The sequence below is a fragment of the Alligator sinensis genome, unplaced genomic scaffold (assembly GCF_000455745.1).
Source record: "Alligator sinensis unplaced genomic scaffold, ASM45574v1 scaffold827_1, whole genome shotgun sequence".
Lineage (NCBI taxonomy): Eukaryota > Metazoa > Chordata > Crocodylia > Alligatoridae > Alligator > Alligator sinensis.
In genome coordinates, this window is record NW_005842726.1 from 618,654 (window position 1) to 636,786 (window position 18,133).

The 18,133-nt window shown below is 40.8% G+C and overlaps 2 long non-coding RNA genes across 2 annotated transcripts in view; one reads left to right on the forward strand and one right to left on the reverse strand.

The window, feature by feature from the left end:
• Window positions 1–18,133, reverse strand: part of LOC112552020 — a 134,710-nt gene that overhangs the window by 9,303 nt on the left and 107,274 nt on the right. The gene's annotated exons all lie outside the window — the stretch shown is intronic.
• Window positions 828–2,638, forward strand: LOC102372422. The gene is made up of 3 exons (XR_325015.3): window positions 828–980; window positions 1,350–1,469; window positions 2,058–2,638. It is a non-coding gene; the product is annotated as an uncharacterized LOC102372422 (long non-coding RNA).

Sequence of the window (18,133 nt, forward strand, 5' to 3'; positions counted from 1 at the left end):
AGCAGGGGCCTCACACATCTCAACACCCAGTGTGGGGCTCGCCAGCTTGCTCAGCAACCTCCCATAAGTATAGAGGGTGTCTATGAAACTGTGGGCCCTATAGATCTGGACATAGCAGCTTTTGGGCCCCTTGCCTTCCCACTCCAGTGTCCTCACAGTGGTGAGGATGCTGTCAAAATCTCCTCAGAGGTGCAAGGCAAGCTGTAACTTGCTGGAAGACAGATGGGTGTAGTCGCGGTCAAGAAATGCAAGTAGCTCACCCCTGGGGACTGCTGGAACTGAGAGGTCTGCAGACTCCATGAAGCCTGCTGGTTCTTGGGCATCCTCCTCCTGATCCTGGGGCTCAGCAGGCTCCTTAGGCACCATCTGAACCCCCTGGTCCGCTAAGAACCCCGACTGTGGTTGGGATTGGGAGAGCTCTGCAGCCCCTTGGTACAGGGGTGAGCCTAAGGGTGGGGGTGGGGTTCCTTCACAACATGGTGGGGTAGAGCTGGACCCCCGGGGAGCTCTGTGCTGGGTCCCCAACAAGATCAGCCTGTTGATTAGGGGACCCCAACACAACCCCCTCTGGTGCAGGACAATCGGGCAGGCTGGATGTGAGGTTTTTTCTGGGAGGGGGAGGGAAGAGACCTAGCAGGCACCGGCATGGCTTTGGTATCCAGGGCTGCCTGCAGGTTAAGACCAGAATTTTCCAGGCACAGCCTGCTGACAGGGTAGGGGTTAAAAGCTGAGCCTGGCCAGCTAGTCAGGTGACCAGAAGGGGGCAAGCTAGAACTGTAAAAACCCTGGGCTTGGTATAGTTAGGGGCAGTAGCCAAAAGGGAAGGAGGCTGTGTATAAGAGTTCCACAGAGAGGCTTGGGTGCTTGTCTGGCTGCTGTGAGGGGGGAACTCCTGATGACTCTCAGAGAAGTGGAAGCAGCCCCACAAGAAGAAGTGTCATGGATGGTGGGAAGTAGAAGCACAGAGTCATGGAAAAAATGTAAGCTGGCATGCTGCCTTCTTTAATTTTTATTTTTTTGTGGTTACAGTCCATGGACTTACTGTTTATATTTTTTTTTGATTGGTGGTTTGTGGTCAAGGCTGTAGGGGAGGAGAAGACCTCATTAGTGCCTTGGGCACAGTCATAAAAGGCCAAGGGCCTAGTGCACTAATGTGTGCAACTGTATAGGACCAGTAGCTCAGAGCTGGTTGCAGGACTCTTAAGCTGGGTCCCAGTGGGGGGATCTTGGCTAGTAGCTTGAGCTAAAAGAAAGGGCACCCTTGGGCAGTAGGAGCTCTAGGCCACTCCAAAGAAACCATGTGCTAATTCCTCTCTCTTCTCCCCTCCCCCAATCATGACTGGAACCAGGTGTTTTTTCACTTCAGGACTCTTCTCCATGGCATGGGTACCACATAGGTTGAGAAAGCGTGCACTGCAGGGTGAAAACAATGACACAAGTCCTGGGATGTTGCAAAAATGTATATGCAGGTGAGACCTAGGGCCAACCATGCAATGGGGTGAGAGAGTGGGTAACAAAGGGATTCTGGGTGAACTGTTTGGGGCCCCATTTGTTGATGTTTGTTTATCAGACATTTAAGGTAAAGAAACAGAAATCACTGGAAATGAGAGAGAAAAGCATAGTTCAGCTTCCGGGAGTGAAGAGGAAGTCAAAATGTATGCAATGTAGTGGCTTACTGCTACTTGAGAAGGAATCGGTGCTGAAGTGAACCATCCTCAATGGGCACTACCACATCTGATTCAGATGGGTTGCACTAACTTTGCTTTGTGGTAGGTTCCCATTAGTGTGGTTGCCCATTATGGGCTATGTGGTTTTGTTTTTTGGGTTGTTTTTTTTTAATAATCGTGTTCAGTGTTGAATGAATTTAATCTACTTCATAGTTGGTTTCCATGACTCAACACATGCTGCCTTTTGCAGCCATTTAATGATAAACAATGTATTTCCTTGAATGCAAGATGAGTCTCCCCTCCCCACCTCAATCCACATGGGGAAGAAGCTCCTCATCTTGTATTCAAGTAAATATGGTAATAATAAGATATCTGTTTATATCCTTTCAGGAATACAACACATCATTTCAGCACAGACACATGGAGGAAGACTCCTATATCCAGTTTTGAAAAAGTGAGAGTTACTTCAACCAAGCACAATTATTTTCACAATTTGTCTGCTGGAGTACAGTTGCCTACATGCAGGAAATGAATTAGAAAAGACAACTCTACTTGGTTTAAAAAATAATAGTTTAGCAAAGAACCACAAACCATTTATTTTTACAACCTGTAAGACAGACGTAGTGCTGGCTTGACCAGCCAGCTTCAATAAAAGCTCTCATCCCAAGATAAAGGAAACCATTTAGCAGCCATTTGAAATGACCATAAGGTACCATCAAATCTTCTCTGATAGGCACTGTTGTGTATTAAATCCCTTTGCTTGTTTTGTTAATCAAAACTATCATCCATTAGGATCAGATCAAGAAATCTGGAGTGTTCTAAAAAACTGTCCAGCAATAGTTTAGACCTGAGCTAAAATGGGCACCTTACTGAATACCTCATACTCTTCATCATGATTCACCACCCCCCCATTATTTGGACTAAGATACCTACATTACATGTAGGGGGTGTTTCTTCCTTTTAAAGCAGCCAAACAGCACAACTTATAATATAGGGTGATAATACTTGGCTTCTGCATACTCAGCTCCTAAATAAAGGACATTAGCTATCACTATATCCATTTTTTCTGATGGGAGAGCTCAAGTTGAGAGAGTCAAAGTGTTACCCAAGATAGCTCAATGTGCTAATAGCAGAGATTGTCCTTTCACAATATCCCTGCTGGTTACCTGTTTACTAAGCCTTTTGAAGAGTGCTTAAAGCCTACTTTATAGAAGCAGACTTGAAATGCCACAGTAAGAAATAATGAAACTCTTGAAAAAACACCTGTGAAAGCCATGACCACACATATTCCAAGTGATGTGAGGGATATGAAGCCAGAAGTTAAAAGAACAGGGTAGGAAGATATGTATAGGGGGCAGGAATAGAGACCAAAATGCGCCCTACTCCCTTGAACCACATATTTCAAAATCTATCTTACTCTCCAGAGAGTGATAAATTAGTCACTTCTTTGGTATTTGCCTTTATTCTTACTGACCCCAGTTCTAATGTCCTTTACTCACTTTTTTTCTTAATTTTTCTTCAGGCAAACTTGTCTAGATTCCCACAATTTGTAGCACGACAATTCAGATGATATTTCTGATGAAGCCAGGTCTATAATTTGTCCATCCCACCAAAGGGCGAGTGTGTGTTCTGTTCACTACCAATATAAACTACACTGCTTGCCGAACACCACAGAACTTTGATCAACTCCACCTCTGGCTTTTTGAATGTCTGTTTTCTGTCTCTGTCTCTGTCTCGACACTACACCAACCCCTGCATTATAGCCTCCCCCTGTTAAAAGCAACTGACCTCAATTAATATGTTTCTTTTTGGTCAATCTTGTTTTGACCATCTAACTGTAGCTTCCTTGACAACTGTCAGATTGCAGTCCCAGTTGGCTAACTGTACTCCTCTTTAATCAAAAATTACTTCCTTCCTTCTCCTTTTCTGCAGTAGTCTTCAGCTCTCTCCTTACCAATGAGAGAGGGTAATGAGCAGCTGTTTCCCTAGTGATATACTGTATCGCCTCGGGCAATTCACTTCATCAACACTCCCATCTGCAAAACCAGTGCCTGCCTTGTAATGATGTGGTAACACTGAATTAGTTACAGTGTTTCTGAACAAGTATGTTGTTATAAATCCTATCTGGTTTTATTATATGTATTAAACAGGTGCCAATATCCTATGGCAGCGTTTCCCACACTGACAGACTGTGCACCACCAATTTAAAATGATACAACCTTAAGTACTACCAGCAAACTTTTCAGTTCAACCTTAAGTACCACCAGCACATTTTTGTCATATAAAGTAATTCTAATAAATCTGTTAAGGCATATCACTGACTGGTTGTCTGCATACCACAGATGGGAAACCACTGTCCTAGGGGGTTCAGCTCAGCAATGTGACAAGTAGATTTTTTTCCAGACTTGTATTTCAAAATGCTGCAAATTTTACCCTCAAAACACTCATTTGGAAACCAACAAAGTTCTCAAGTGCGCACTGCAGCCACTTCGAACCCTGTGAGTCTTATTTCCAGGCATTCCAAATTCTCCCCCCGGAAGTGTTACAGTTTTAATGGGTTACTGAGAACCAAAGTGCTTGCTTTTTAACCCATGAGACAGAAAGAGGAAACCTCAGGAGATAACAATGATATCCCCCAAAATGGAAGAAGTGAATTTTCCTATAACACTAACCTACTTTCAAGCACAAAGATGGAGCGTTTATAAAAGGACAGAGAGCCAGCTTATTCCCGCAGCTACACTGGTGTACATGGAGTTATTCTGGAGCTAGGCTGGTGCAGATCTGAGAACCGAAATGGGCCCAGTATCGTTACACAGTTGCTGCTTCAAAAATCTCTAAATATTCCTGTCAATTTGAAATCCTACATCAAAGACTAGAAAGAAGCCAGAAAGATGGAAATGTGGTCACACAGTAGGAGGAAAGGAGAGAGGATGCCTCTGTTGTGCATCTAACATAAGGGATACCTAAAATAGCAGCATTTGTGCATACAGTTCCATAAGGGTGGTATCAAGTTGCTTCCCCACACATTCAATTGGCCAAAATGTGAGTAAAAAGCAGGTGGAGCCATGGCCCAGCTTCCTGTCCATCTGTAATACTCCAGGATGCTTCTCTTCCCCTCTCTGGGACAGGCTGCTTCTCAGTGCTTTCATTGTGTTCATCTGTCCTGGTCCTTACAATAGGCTGAAACTCACCATATAATCTGTTATGTAATTTTCAAACATCCCCTGTACTTCATGAAGCAAAACAAACTTCAGAAAGATCACTTTATTTTTAAATATTAAATACTATGGACTCATAATACTTCCCTACCTCACAAGGGTATCGACACAAGCTTACAGATAGGCAAAATTAGGCACTACTTACAGACATTAAAAAAAAACCCAAACCCCAAAACAGTGCTTTAACTTTAAATTCAATGCACCCCTGTGCCAAGCCCAGAGCAATAGCTGATTTTATCTAATAGCTGACACTGCAGCTCTAGATCAAAATAATGTGCTGCCTCTTCCATTAAAGTGTGGTCCCCCTCCCCACCAAGTCTGTCAACAACCATATAAAAGTCAAGTGATATGCTGAAGGTCTCATTATGAGTCCACGGCTAAGTCCAGAAAAATACCCAAGAAGTCCTGATTACATGTTCCTTCTTCAGATGCTAGCAAAGGCTACTGCCTTGTGGCATAACAGAATAACATTTTTCACTTATATAGTATTTTCCTCTGAGCATCAGGCATACACCAATCAAGTCTACCTCATCTGTAAGATTAATGAAGGTTTTTGGTTTGAAGGCAGGTTTTCCAGCTTCCATCTATTCTGGTGCAACGTAGCAGAACGGCCAAGAAGGTTCTTTTTGCCAAGAACATAATTCTAAGTGTACAGACAGACAAATAAATTACACTGAGTTAAAAGGTAGAAATGGAATCTTCTGTGTATCTGCTGCTTCATGATAACCAAGTGAAGTAAAACACACACAATCTGTGTTTGCCCCTATTCTTCAGTAAAATTAAAAAAAAAAAAAAAATTAGGGCAAATAACCCTGAATGACACATGGATAAATGATCACATGCTAGATTCTAGTCACCATGGAATAGGAATGGATACATGAAATGTAACCATGTAGTAGTAGATGCCTGGTAAATTTTCCTTATTTTAACTCAGCATTGTTTGTTCATTTGTCTTCCCATATTTTAAGGGTCTGGAAACAGACAAAAGCCAAAATGTTCAAGAAAAGGGAATATTTACTAAGTAGAATTATTCTTTTAGTAAAATACATAGGGATCTATCACTGACAACAGAAAAGCATTTGCTGCTTTTTATCTGAGAACTGTAACAGAAAGAAGGTGCATATTCCCCTCCCCCCCTTTTTTTTCTACTTCCCTGAATTGGTGTACATCTACACTGTTGCATGCTTGTGAATGGAATGTATTTTTCACTTCTACAGGAACAGACGGTCAATCAAAGAGATGATGTGCCCAATAGATGAATGGCCATATAGACTAGAATAATTACAGTGTTAATACAGAGTCATATATTCTTTCAATTGCAGTTACTTGGCTGACACATAAGGACTGTGTGTCTGTGAGACATACAATATTTGAAGCTTCCTCCAATTAGTTTAGGTTGAATGGTCATTGTACCTGTACGTGGCAGTTGGTCAGCCTTGGTAATTGTCTATCTGGTTTATAACTTTATACAGAAAATGAGAGTTAGGAAAATAATAATGAAGGCAGAAATATGGGACATGCATCCCATCACTGTGTATCATTAGCATACATTTTGCATATATGTACATGTACATTAATTCCTGTCATTCAAAGAGCAGCACATATCTGGAAGACCTTGTTACATAGTGAAAGTGCAGCTGGAAAAGCTCCATCATTGAGATGTTGAGAAACTGTGGCAATGAATGCCACAAAACTATAACAAACATAAATATGTTCATTCATGAGGAAGGATAGTCTTGTAGTGAAGACACAGGATGATGAGTCAGGAGGTTTGGAGAATTAAGCCCCTCTCTACTATTTCCCATATTAGCCAGAGCAAGTCATTACGGCTAGGATTTTTCATTTACTTTCAATGTGATTTGTTCCTAACTCCCTTAGGACCCCTTGAAAATCTGTGGCCCAGTTCCTCCATCTGTTGAGAAATGTAAGGTACTAAATACACCAAGTTTTATTTAAATGGCATACTTCCCTGCCTTTTGCTTACTGCAATACAATGCTAGTCTGAAATCATTGGAGCAAAACCCCTACAGAAATGCAAAGTATGAAATGCTTGTTTTTCTTGAATTAAGCATAGTTTAACGATGGACAAATAATTCACTTGCAAATGTTTTAACTTACAATAAAAACCATAAAGTTCACATTATACATTAGAAATATCATTAGCAGCAATTGAGTGGTATTATTTCCATAATATTTCTGTTCCCTTTTCCTCCTCTTGCTGTTTACTGGAGCACGGTAAAAGTTCAAAAGTTAATTAAGAGCTTAACACCCATTTTCAAAAATTACGTTGGCACGTAGCAGCTTGGAACTGACTGAAAGCCAGCAGGACTCAAGTGCTTTGGACAACTTTATGCTAGATTCTTTGCCTTGCTTTGCCTGCTGTATGTTGCAATGGAGACCCAACCAGCTCTACATTCCTCCCAGAATCACCTGGTTGCATGTAGTCACCACCCTGGTTCTAACACCATTTCAGGGGTCCTTGGCAGCTGGTAGACCCCATGTGGAAGCTGTCCACAGATAATTAACATATTAGTGTGACCTTGTCTAATTTTCACTGGGGGGGGATGGACCAGGACACACTAACCACAGGAGTTTACAACCTCAAAAGTGAGGTTCCTTTCTCCCAAATATTGTGTCAAGGTCCGACAGAAGTATCTGGTACAATATTGTGTTAGGGCCATTCCTTCTAAAAGCTATTACAGTGTAGCTATCTAACTAATGAAGATTTTTCCCCACTTTATATATACATAAATTAATGACTTAGAAGAGTATTCACAGCTTTTCAGATTTCTATAAACTGCAATAAAAAGAAAACACAAGCTACTTTCACTAAACAGAACCCAAGAATAAATTCTGTATCTTCATAATTGCAGCAATGTAGACTGTATGGCATATAGGGATAACACTGTGATGCAGGTGAGTTACATCACAAGAGGCCTTTGAAAACTTAAGAAATATTTTTTTCCTAGGACAAAACATGCCATATTCGATATAACAGCTTTCAGAAGCCATCAGTATCCCACCCAATTTACATCACCACCGTCTCCCACAGGATAACGTCCATATGTGCAGTCCATTCTGACACACCATTTTTTAAGCCCTCAGGTAGCAGTATAGTTAAGAAGAAGAAATTTAAGGACCCTGACAGACAAGTAAAACATAAGATGGTTAATAAGCAATATATAGAATCAATATTTCTATATTTGCAGAAGAAAGAAAATAGCAAGACCTTTCATATTAATGAGTGTAGCAGACTGATATGCAAAGGCAAGTTTACAGAGCAGTTTGTTATTTTCATCTGAGGTGGAAATGACAACCCCAGTTTTGATGTAATTCAAACTATTGTTAGTCTAAACTTATTCCTGTGACGTTACTCTGGATATATATCCAGTACATGACAGCAGAAATTAACTTTATGATACTAAAGCTATTGTCTGTAACCGGTGCTCTTTAAAGAAAGCAAGTAATAACTAGAAGCAGCATTTCTGACTGCAGCATTATTATCATGACAGGTGTAGAATATGCTGCTTTCCAGCTGTAAGGAAAGGAAAAGTTTGATTGGTAAACAAGGTGCTAGAATTCTTCAATTAATTTTAAGTTCTATCAAAATGTTACAAAACAATGATAGTAAAAGAATATTACAGAAGAAAAGCATGCCTGGAAGCTAAAGACTTTACCGGAAGAGAAAATTAAAAGTAGACTAGGCATTTTCTTAAATGTCAGGATTGATCTCTTATCTTGCATGCCAGGTCTGGCCTCTTTCCACTGTATCTAAATCAGACATAGTTAACACCCATCACAATAATATCTAGAGACCAGAGATATACCTGAGCACTTCTGCACCAATGTGGCAGTGAGACACCAGCATTGCCCTGTGTACAGGATGCCAGCAGTGGCTGGACCAACAGCACTGCACAGTGCAGCACCTGGTGTTTTTGCACCCCTTTCCTAACAGCTCCCATGGGTAGTGACCTGATCTTCTGTTAGTTACGCTACTGCTACAGACTACACGATCATTACTGAAAATATTTGGGGCCTGATACTGTTAAAATCACCATCTACCCTCCTTATTGCCTTTAAGAAAAGCTGAATTGGGTCTTCTATAAATATTATAGTCACACAGTAGCTACACAGAGCCTAACAAAATATTTTCAACACTAATGCACACCCATGTTCAGAGATTTCCAGACAAGTTTGACCCATCTAGATTTCTGTCTTGAAGGGTAATACATTATGTGATTGTATTGATTACCAAGCAGGCTCTATTATTAAGGTTAGATGTATTTATTGATTTTTCTAAACGAAGACCTTGTGCCACTATTAATGGATACTGTCCAGTATCACAGAATTCCTCTTTGAAGGGTCATTTAGCAAACCAAATTAAACAAGCTGCATCTTCCCCCCAGCAGCTAGTGGAAAGTTGTATCACCAAAATGACTTTGAATCTTGTGTACTATGTATTTACAAAGTTGTTGTTAATATTATTATTACTACTACTTTGTAGTGTTAGGAAACCTTCCAGACTGTGAGCAGCTGGAGAAGAGAGAGAAAAGGTTAAACAACAAAAATATCTGAACAGACAGCTACACAATGACACTATACAAAGGGGTGAAAAATTCAATTTTAGATATAACCCAAGGCAATACTCATAAGTCTTACTAGCACAAATATAAAAGCTGAAAATTGGAAATAACAGGATTCTTTGACTATAGCTCAAATAACTTCAGTGTAGGTGAAACACTGCACTGTACTACTGCCTTACTTGCCTTGTTATTACCAGTGGAGTTTATCACCTATCTGATGATCTAATTTTCTTATACTGATGGCACTGAAGTTTTATTCCATAACGCTGGAGAGCTGATATCATTCAAGATTCTGAGGTTATTTAGGAAAGAACAAAGGATGAGAGGGCACAATTTTGTTCAGTTTGGAAACTATTTTCCTTGCAGGAATTGATTCTCCTATAGGTTTACTCTTCTCATTTGTTACATTAATAGATTTATATGCATACTTAGGTCCCTGTCAAGAAATAGGACTGGGGTTTCTCAAGAAAGTCTGTGTAATGTATATGTTCAATCTTTCCCTCTTCATAGACCAAATTTACTGGTACCAAACAGCAGCACACATTTTTTTACTGGTAACTGGTAATTTTTTTAACAAATATTACTGGTAACAAACAACAGAACACAATCCTCAGCATTCGGTGGAATAGCAGCTACCCTTAGAGTTTCCTGCCATGTTTGTAATTAGGTCTAATGGCTCTGTTACCTGAATCATGGTTTCCCTCTCTCTATCCCTTGCTCCATCTAACCAAATGGTTCCAACTCCTATTTCCTGTTGCTTGATACAATTAACGATCTGCATTTGCACCCAAATAATTACAGGGAAGGATCTATCCATTCACAGCTTCCTTTTCTAGTCCTAGGGGTGGGGGAGAGACTATTAAGGTCATCTTGGAGATCCCACATGCTGGCTAGCTTACCTTCAGCTTAAATTCTGGTCTGTCCACCAGCAGAAGGCAGTAATTAATTATCAGAATGAACACCGAGAACTCTTATGGATATATTTTAGATCAAAGGAGGTGATGCTCCCCCTCTATGCAGCACTGGTCAGGCCGCAGTTAGAGTACTGTGTCCAGTTTTGGGCGCCGCACTTCAAGAGGCAGGCAGGGAATCTCAAGAGGGTCAGAGGAGGGCCACTCGCATGATTACTGGCCTTCATGATAGACCCTACGGGGGGAGGTTGAGAGAGCTGAATCTCTTCAGCCTTCACAAGAGACAGCTGAGGGGAGATCTTGTGGCCACCTATAAATTTATTAGGGGAGGTCAACAGGGAATAGGGGAAGCGCTGTTTACTAAGGCACCCCAGGGAGTGACTAGGAATAACAGGTGTAAACTAGCTGAGAGTGGATTTAGGTTAGATATTAGGAAGAAATTTTTCACAGTAAGGGTGGCCAGGATCTGGAATGGGCTTCCAAGAGAGGTGGTGCTATCACCTAGCTTGGAGGTCTTCAAGAGGAGGCTAGATAGTCACCTGGCTGGGGTCATCTGACCTCGGTCCTCTTTCCTGCCAAGGGCAGGGGGTCGGACACAATGATCCATTGTGGTCCCTTCCAACTCTACAATCTATGAATCTATGGATTTTCAAAGAGAAAACAACAGAGTGATGCCTGCAAATTCTATGCATTATGGCCTTCAATAGATGGTTACAAAAAAGAACAACTTTGTTTTCATTATCTCTGGAACCATTAGCTAAAATTTAAAATAGCTAACTAAACAGGCATTCAACATGGAAGGACTCTTGAAATGGCATCACCTGTGATTGCTGCTTCTGTTTGTTTCCAAAGAGAGCAAGTTGAAAATTAACAAGGGTGCACATTGTTTATAAAAGAACTTCTGAAAGTTTTCACACCAACCCTGAATTTTACAACAAGTAACAGGAAAAGTTTTGGTAAATGTGCAACCATCAACCTTCTAAAGACATAACAATCTTGAGATTACATTGCAAAGATGATTGTTTTGTATATCTGTTCATGATGTGAGTATTTTAAGAAATTCCTAATTCAACCTAATATTATTAAACACTTCTAGAATTAATTCCTATGTACCATATGAATGCTTTTTGCTGAACCTTAAATGTGTTCACTAGCAGGAGATTCAAAAAAAGAGATTCAGGAAGTACCTAAAACCCATGGCCACAACTTATTCCAGGGGGAGATTAAAAAAAAAAATCCTAAATGAGAGATCTGCCAGACCTAAGGTGACACAAGTCTCCTAGCAGAGGTAGCAATGTTTTGGAATCAGCCCATTATCTCCATTAAAAAAAGACCTTTTATGAATAGCTGGATATTCCAAAAAGCACCACCAAGGAAAAATGGATATATTTTACTGTTTTTACTGAAGTAAACTGACATTTACATGATTTTTTTAAAATGAACAATCCCCATGTACAAAAATATCTATTGTGCGTAACTATGCAAACCAGAAAATCCTTTAAGCAGCATATATACAATGGGAAAGTGAACGCAACATACCATTCCAACCTCACACCTGTCCTGGCGTTTTATGTAAGGAAGTCCTACCACTAGTAATTATATTCCCCCAGAAGTGCAGCGCTTTGGAGAGGTGTAAACAAGTCCAGTGGATTCCCACATCTACAATTTCCCATAAATTGGGAAAGGAGTACAGGGTAGAAAAGAGTTATGGCCTTGGGGAAGGGCAAGTGATTTCCACTCTTTAGATGTTCTCATGCTGCTTTCCAACTAAATGCACATTTACTGTACAACAACTACAAACCAGAGTGAGGCAACACAGAGTGAGAAAGCCTTCTGCACCTGGTTCTGACTTCACAGCAGCTGTACACAATGCTGCACTCCTGACTGACAGTCTTGTAAACAAGAGCTAAATTAAACCCTCTTTTCTTCCCTGTAGGTTGCACAAGGTAGAGACAAGAGGTATTTAAAAGTTTTTCTGATGATGCCAGCTAGTGTTCACCAGAAGCCAAAGGAGGGAATAAGCACAGAACGGTCAGGGACTGCTATCTTGCCACATTGTGCAGTTCAGGGGCTTTCTGGCACCAATTCACACAACAAAGTAATGGACGGAAGATGAAGATGTTCCCACCAGGGGTGTATCCATTCCATTTCTCATTATATCAGTGGCTTTCAGACATCCGCATTAGGAGAACCAGGACACAGGTGGATTTTTCTAACAGAGCGCATCACAGTTTCAAATTCAGCTCTGTGCACATTGATTGATCTTTAAAAGCAAAGCTGCTATCAAATCACAAAATAATTCTGACTGAACAGACTCAGCTGAGATAGCTGTAGTCCCATGGACACGTAGCACCAGGCTTTGGGTCAGAAGACTGCAATTCTCTTCCCAGATCTAACTCACTTTGTTTCCTTCAGTTAGTCATTTAAAAATTCAAAAGACTGAACAGATTATGGCTCTGAGCTTCCTCATTTTATTGTCCTAGTTGAAGCACATATGACTGGTTTCTCAAAGATCAAGAAATCTAGCAGCATCAACAAAGGCAGATCTAGGGGGCTGCAAGGGTGCAGCTGCATCCCACTTCGGTTCCTGGTTCATTCAAAGTTCAAAACAAACTGCCTGGCAGTGGCAGCAGCACTTCTATTCAGGCAGCAGAGAGGGAGTCACTTGACATCATAGCTCATTACAATCTACATCATTCCTTCTAAACTCTTCATTCCACAAGTGTTAAACCTCCTCTCTCCTTTTTAATTATCTCAATATTCCACTAATCAAGCAATTATTTCTTCTCCAATTCTGCTGTCTGTTAGCTGCTCCTGGTAAATTATTTCACAGCCCTGCAAACTGTTTTTAACTCTACTTAAAAACAGTAGCTCAGGTATGGAAACATTAACTCAGGTGAATATTAACTCAAGTGTGGAAATAACTTTCAGTGAAGGAATGGATGCATTGTCAAGATATTTAAGAAGACTTGATTTTGTTTTATGATCTGGAAGTTGTACATTTACTACAGGACTAAAGAAACAACATATTGGCTGTTTACAGACATTAAAAACAAAAACAAAACAAGCCCAGCGCATGCCCAGAAGAAGCATCACGTTAGTTGGACCTGGTTTGCCCAGCGTCTGTATAGATCAGGTGCTTTAGTGCAGTTTTTTTGGCACTTTTATCTAGTAGCTGATTGATTCAGCTATTAGATAAAAGCACCAAAAAGCCCCGCTGAAGGGCCTGATCTATACAGATGCTGCAGAGCTGGGTCGAACTAATGCACTGCTTCCTCTAGTAAAGTGTGTTTTGGGGTTTTTTTTAACACCAGTAAGCATACCTTTTTGATTGTTTTGCCTAGTTTGTTGTGTTTCTCATACATAATGCATGATACAGCAAATTAACACACATTCCAATAAAGTTGTATTTGTTTTTGCTTCAGTCTTAAACTGAATAAAATAGCCCTGGGGCATTACCTTATTAGTAAAGCTTCTAGTTTCTTTTTACCTGGAGAAAAATATGTGTTATATCTGATGATGCACCATACCATCTGCACCACCCTTTTCAAAATCCTAGATCTGCCCATGAGCATCAACCAATTTTGATGTGGGAACTCAAAAACTGAATATTATGCACCCAAGTACAGAAACACCCCAAAGTGGCATTTGAAATGTAGGTCCTATTTCCTCTTTCCTTCTTTCTGGCTATAAAACAGGAATAATACTTGTTGCTCACTTTCACAAAGCACTTTGCAAATGACAACACTTATTATTATCATTTTCCTAGATGAAATCACAAAGTGTTCATTTGTTTTTGCACACAGTGTTTTTTTGTTCATAGTTATTTAGTTGTGATATAAATAAAAACAATGCAATCTAAATCAAGCAATGTGCCTGGTATTTTCATTCTGTTCATGCATAACAACACACTTTATACAGCTCCAGTAAACAACTCAGTATGAGGAAACATTTGGTTACAGCACTGTCATGCAAGGAGAACATTTTAAAGTCATTTTGTTTACAATTTTGGTTCATTATTTAAAATCCTACCTCAAAAGTGCAAGATGTATTGTTACACTGACATTTAAAAGAGATGTTAGGTCCCATAAGAAAACCTGTAATTATCTGTTCAAGATGCAGCATAAAAATGTTAACTGCCAGTGTGCATATATACCCTGCACTTCGGTAATATTTTGGCAGTACTTAACATTTCCAGCAAAATTCAGTTCTCCTTTAACACATTACATTAGACCCAAAAATGATTCCAGTTGTTCTCTCCAATTTTAGTGTGCATTATGCTCCTAAAAGAGAGTTCACAAAATTAAAAAATGGCTTTGGCCAAGGAAATCCTCCTCTGAAACACTGATCTTGACTAGTCAGTATGACTTTTGCAGCATAGAAAAGCACAAGGACACATTCAAAATAACAGCTTTACTACCACAAAGGGAAAAGAGAGGTAAGAATATGATTTTCCTACACATACAACACAATTCACTTTCTGGTAACATGCCATCTTGTAGTTTGTACACAAAACCACCTGTCACTAGGCAAAGTGTTGCCATTACTCTCATTTTTTCATTAAAAAAGCTTTCTGCCATTTAGGAAAAGGGGGAGAAAACAGACTTAGCTCTTTAATGATGAGAATGGGATCCTATGACACATCACCCTCTAAGGCAGCTAAGTCACAGCAAGATGCCAGCAGAGGAAACAATAGCAGTTTCCAGTAACACAAATTCTTTACAGAACTAGATTGTAAAGGTCCAAAGAAAGATATCCAGCATGGTCAGAGGGATGGCGGGATTTCTTTACAATGTAGGTTAGGTTAACTGAAAATGTCAGTGAGATCCTAAGATATTAAAACATAAGGGTATTCTACCCTATCTAAACTAATCAGCACCTCTGTCTTTACCCATGTCTCCTAATACGAAATAAAATAAATTTAGAATAAATAATAAAAAGGAGCTGTACACACAAGCTAAAAGCCTTCACAGGTGGATGTTAAGGAGTCATACAAAACTCACAACCATTGACCAGGAATGACAGCAGTTTCAGCACCTCAACAAGCAGCTTTTGAAGATAGGGTTTCCAAGCTGCCCCTTTCTGATGGGCAAAGACACTAATGCACCTCTTTCTGGGACACAAGTCCTCCCATTGGTAGGTGGAAGCCTGACCATGTTGAACATACAGCTTGTATGGTGACACAAAGAAGCAGAGATAAAATTGTTTATACACAGAAAATGTAAAGAGGTGAAGGGAACATACACTAGGGTAAAGCCGAAGGTTATTAAAAGGTGGACTGTGTTCCATTTCCTCTGTTTAATAATGAAGCAAAAATGAAAGCAGGGTCTGGAGAGACAATGGCAAAGAGTTTTGAAGGCAGCAGGAAATGTGGCCTTGCCCTGTATGCTGAATGATGATAAAACTGGAAGATGTCAGCAAACACCAGCTGACATTCCTAATTTTATCAATTAGGAATTTTATTTAAGCTGATAGAATTTCATAAATGAAAGAAAATTGACATCAGCCAGAGACTGAAGAGGCTGAGAACAGATACAGTGGCTTCCAGTAAGTCTGAACTGCTGTGCTTGATGCTTATCCAGGTATTTTGTTCTTTTTAGCTTTTCACTGATGCTCAGCCTGAAAACTGCCTCTGCCTTGTATGTCATAGAAATTGTAGAGCAGTAATTAAGCTTTGAAGGCCAGCTACAGAAATAGTGGGGAAGTGTTTGTAAATGTGAACTTGCTCTAGTATTTATCAGAGATTGATCCAAGTTAAAAATGCTAGTGAGGATCAGAATTTCCCCCTAAATTAAGAAAATTTACATCTGATGTATTTCTGCATGCATTCCTTCCACGAGGTAATCTCTTTTACTCACTGTATATTAGAGACTTGTCTACATAAGGGGACTAGCTTTGATGTGAGATGCTTTATTATAACTTTTTCATACAGGCTTACAAGTCACATCCAGACAGATGCAGCTTTTACTCCACTATGAGTAAGCGGGTGCTTCTACATGTACTATTAGTGTGGATGAATAAACTCCAGAGCTTATTGCTCCCAGGTGCCATGTCTGCACATGCTCCCAAGACCGCAGCATGTTGAGCCGGGTCAGAGCAGCCCAGACTGGCAGGGAACCTGGGGGGTCAGCCTGCTAGCTTGGGGCTTCTCTCCCTGGCTCAACATGGTGTGAGAGGCTGGCTGGGGTGTGAGGGTGCTCCAGTATGGAACTAGCCAGCAGGCAGCCCTCACGCTGAAGCACCCTCATGCCCTAGCCAGCCAGGGCAGTGTCTACACATGCACTGCTGCAGAGTAAAAAACTTTACAAGTACTATACTGCTGTGGGGTTAATTAATCTTCTCTGGCCTAATAGGGGATGACGTATGGACACACAACATTTACTGCGCAGCTAAACGTCTTATGTGGACACACCCAGTGTCCACGTAGAGAGGATTTCCTACAAAGTATGCACTCAGCACTGTGAGTAGGTATCCCGTCCTCCTCTGCACTAATGGCAGGCTCTGTCATTGGAGCACTGTTCCCTCAGAACATGAGGGGATGTCTAACAAAAGCTAGTTGCAAGTCACTCTCTTCCACATCTGAGGATCAAATCCTAAACATCACCATGATTACTCTTTCTTTTAAACGCCATGATGCAGCTCATCCCTTTCAAACTCCTAGCAGACCATTCTGAATGAAACAGCAATGCCAATGGTCAGGATACTCGGTGACTTCTTCTCATATTTGTCATGTCAACACCAGACAGCTGCAGTTTTGCAAGTGTATAAAATCTGACATTTTTGGGAGCACCAACTACAACTATAGCTTCCCTTTCCTTGCTTGCAGCTGCATCAAAAAGAGAAAATTCAAACAAGACCAAGGATGGGGTAGACAACACTGATGTTGAACAGCAACTTTAAGAGGACATTTTCCTGGAACATCTGCGCTCTGTGCACTATAGGCTTATGAATAAGTATTAACTAGTAGAAGGAGGACTCTGCTGCAGACCATGGATGATTAATAGTGGCTGCAGAACTACAGGATGATGAGCGTCTTGGAGATCTGCACAGAGGTTACCTCAAAGCTGCTGAAGCAGCACGTTCATGAAAGTCCTATTATTACGCAGAAGCATGGTGTCATCACCACCTGGGAACTCAGAATCCCTGACTGCTTCTGGTCGGCTGCTAACCAACATGGCATGCGCTGTTCTAAGGGCACAGCTGACAAAGTTATATTTTTGCCTCAGATCTTGGAGGTCATAAACAGAAGGTGTAATTTTCCTTTGTGCTCCCTGCCTGATAAACCAGGCAGCAGGTTTACCAATATTAACATGGGCTAGTCTGGAAAAGTCCATGTGGCTAAGAAAATCCACTGCCATGGCTGATTAAGCCCTTTCCTGGATTTTTGAATTGCAAGAAATAATTGCTTAGCTGCCACCTGTACAGATTCAGGGCAGCAGAGTGCACTGTGAGGCCAGGTATAGACATTACACATAAGTGCTCAGAAACCAATCTACACTCATAGCTGAACAGAAGTTCAGTGCACATAGAGTGGTTTAAAAATGGCAGAACCCAGTCTAAGATAGACCTGGATAGTAGGCCTGTGTGAAGCGGCTAGCAGTGGTTTCAGATTTGGATTCAGCCAATTCAGGGGACAGTGATTTGATTCAGAGATTCGAATCACTGTCCCAAATCTATTCAGCCAAATCTGATTTGGAGATTCAGCCACTGCCGAATCTCCAAATCAAACAGGCCCCCTCAACCGCCTGCTCTCC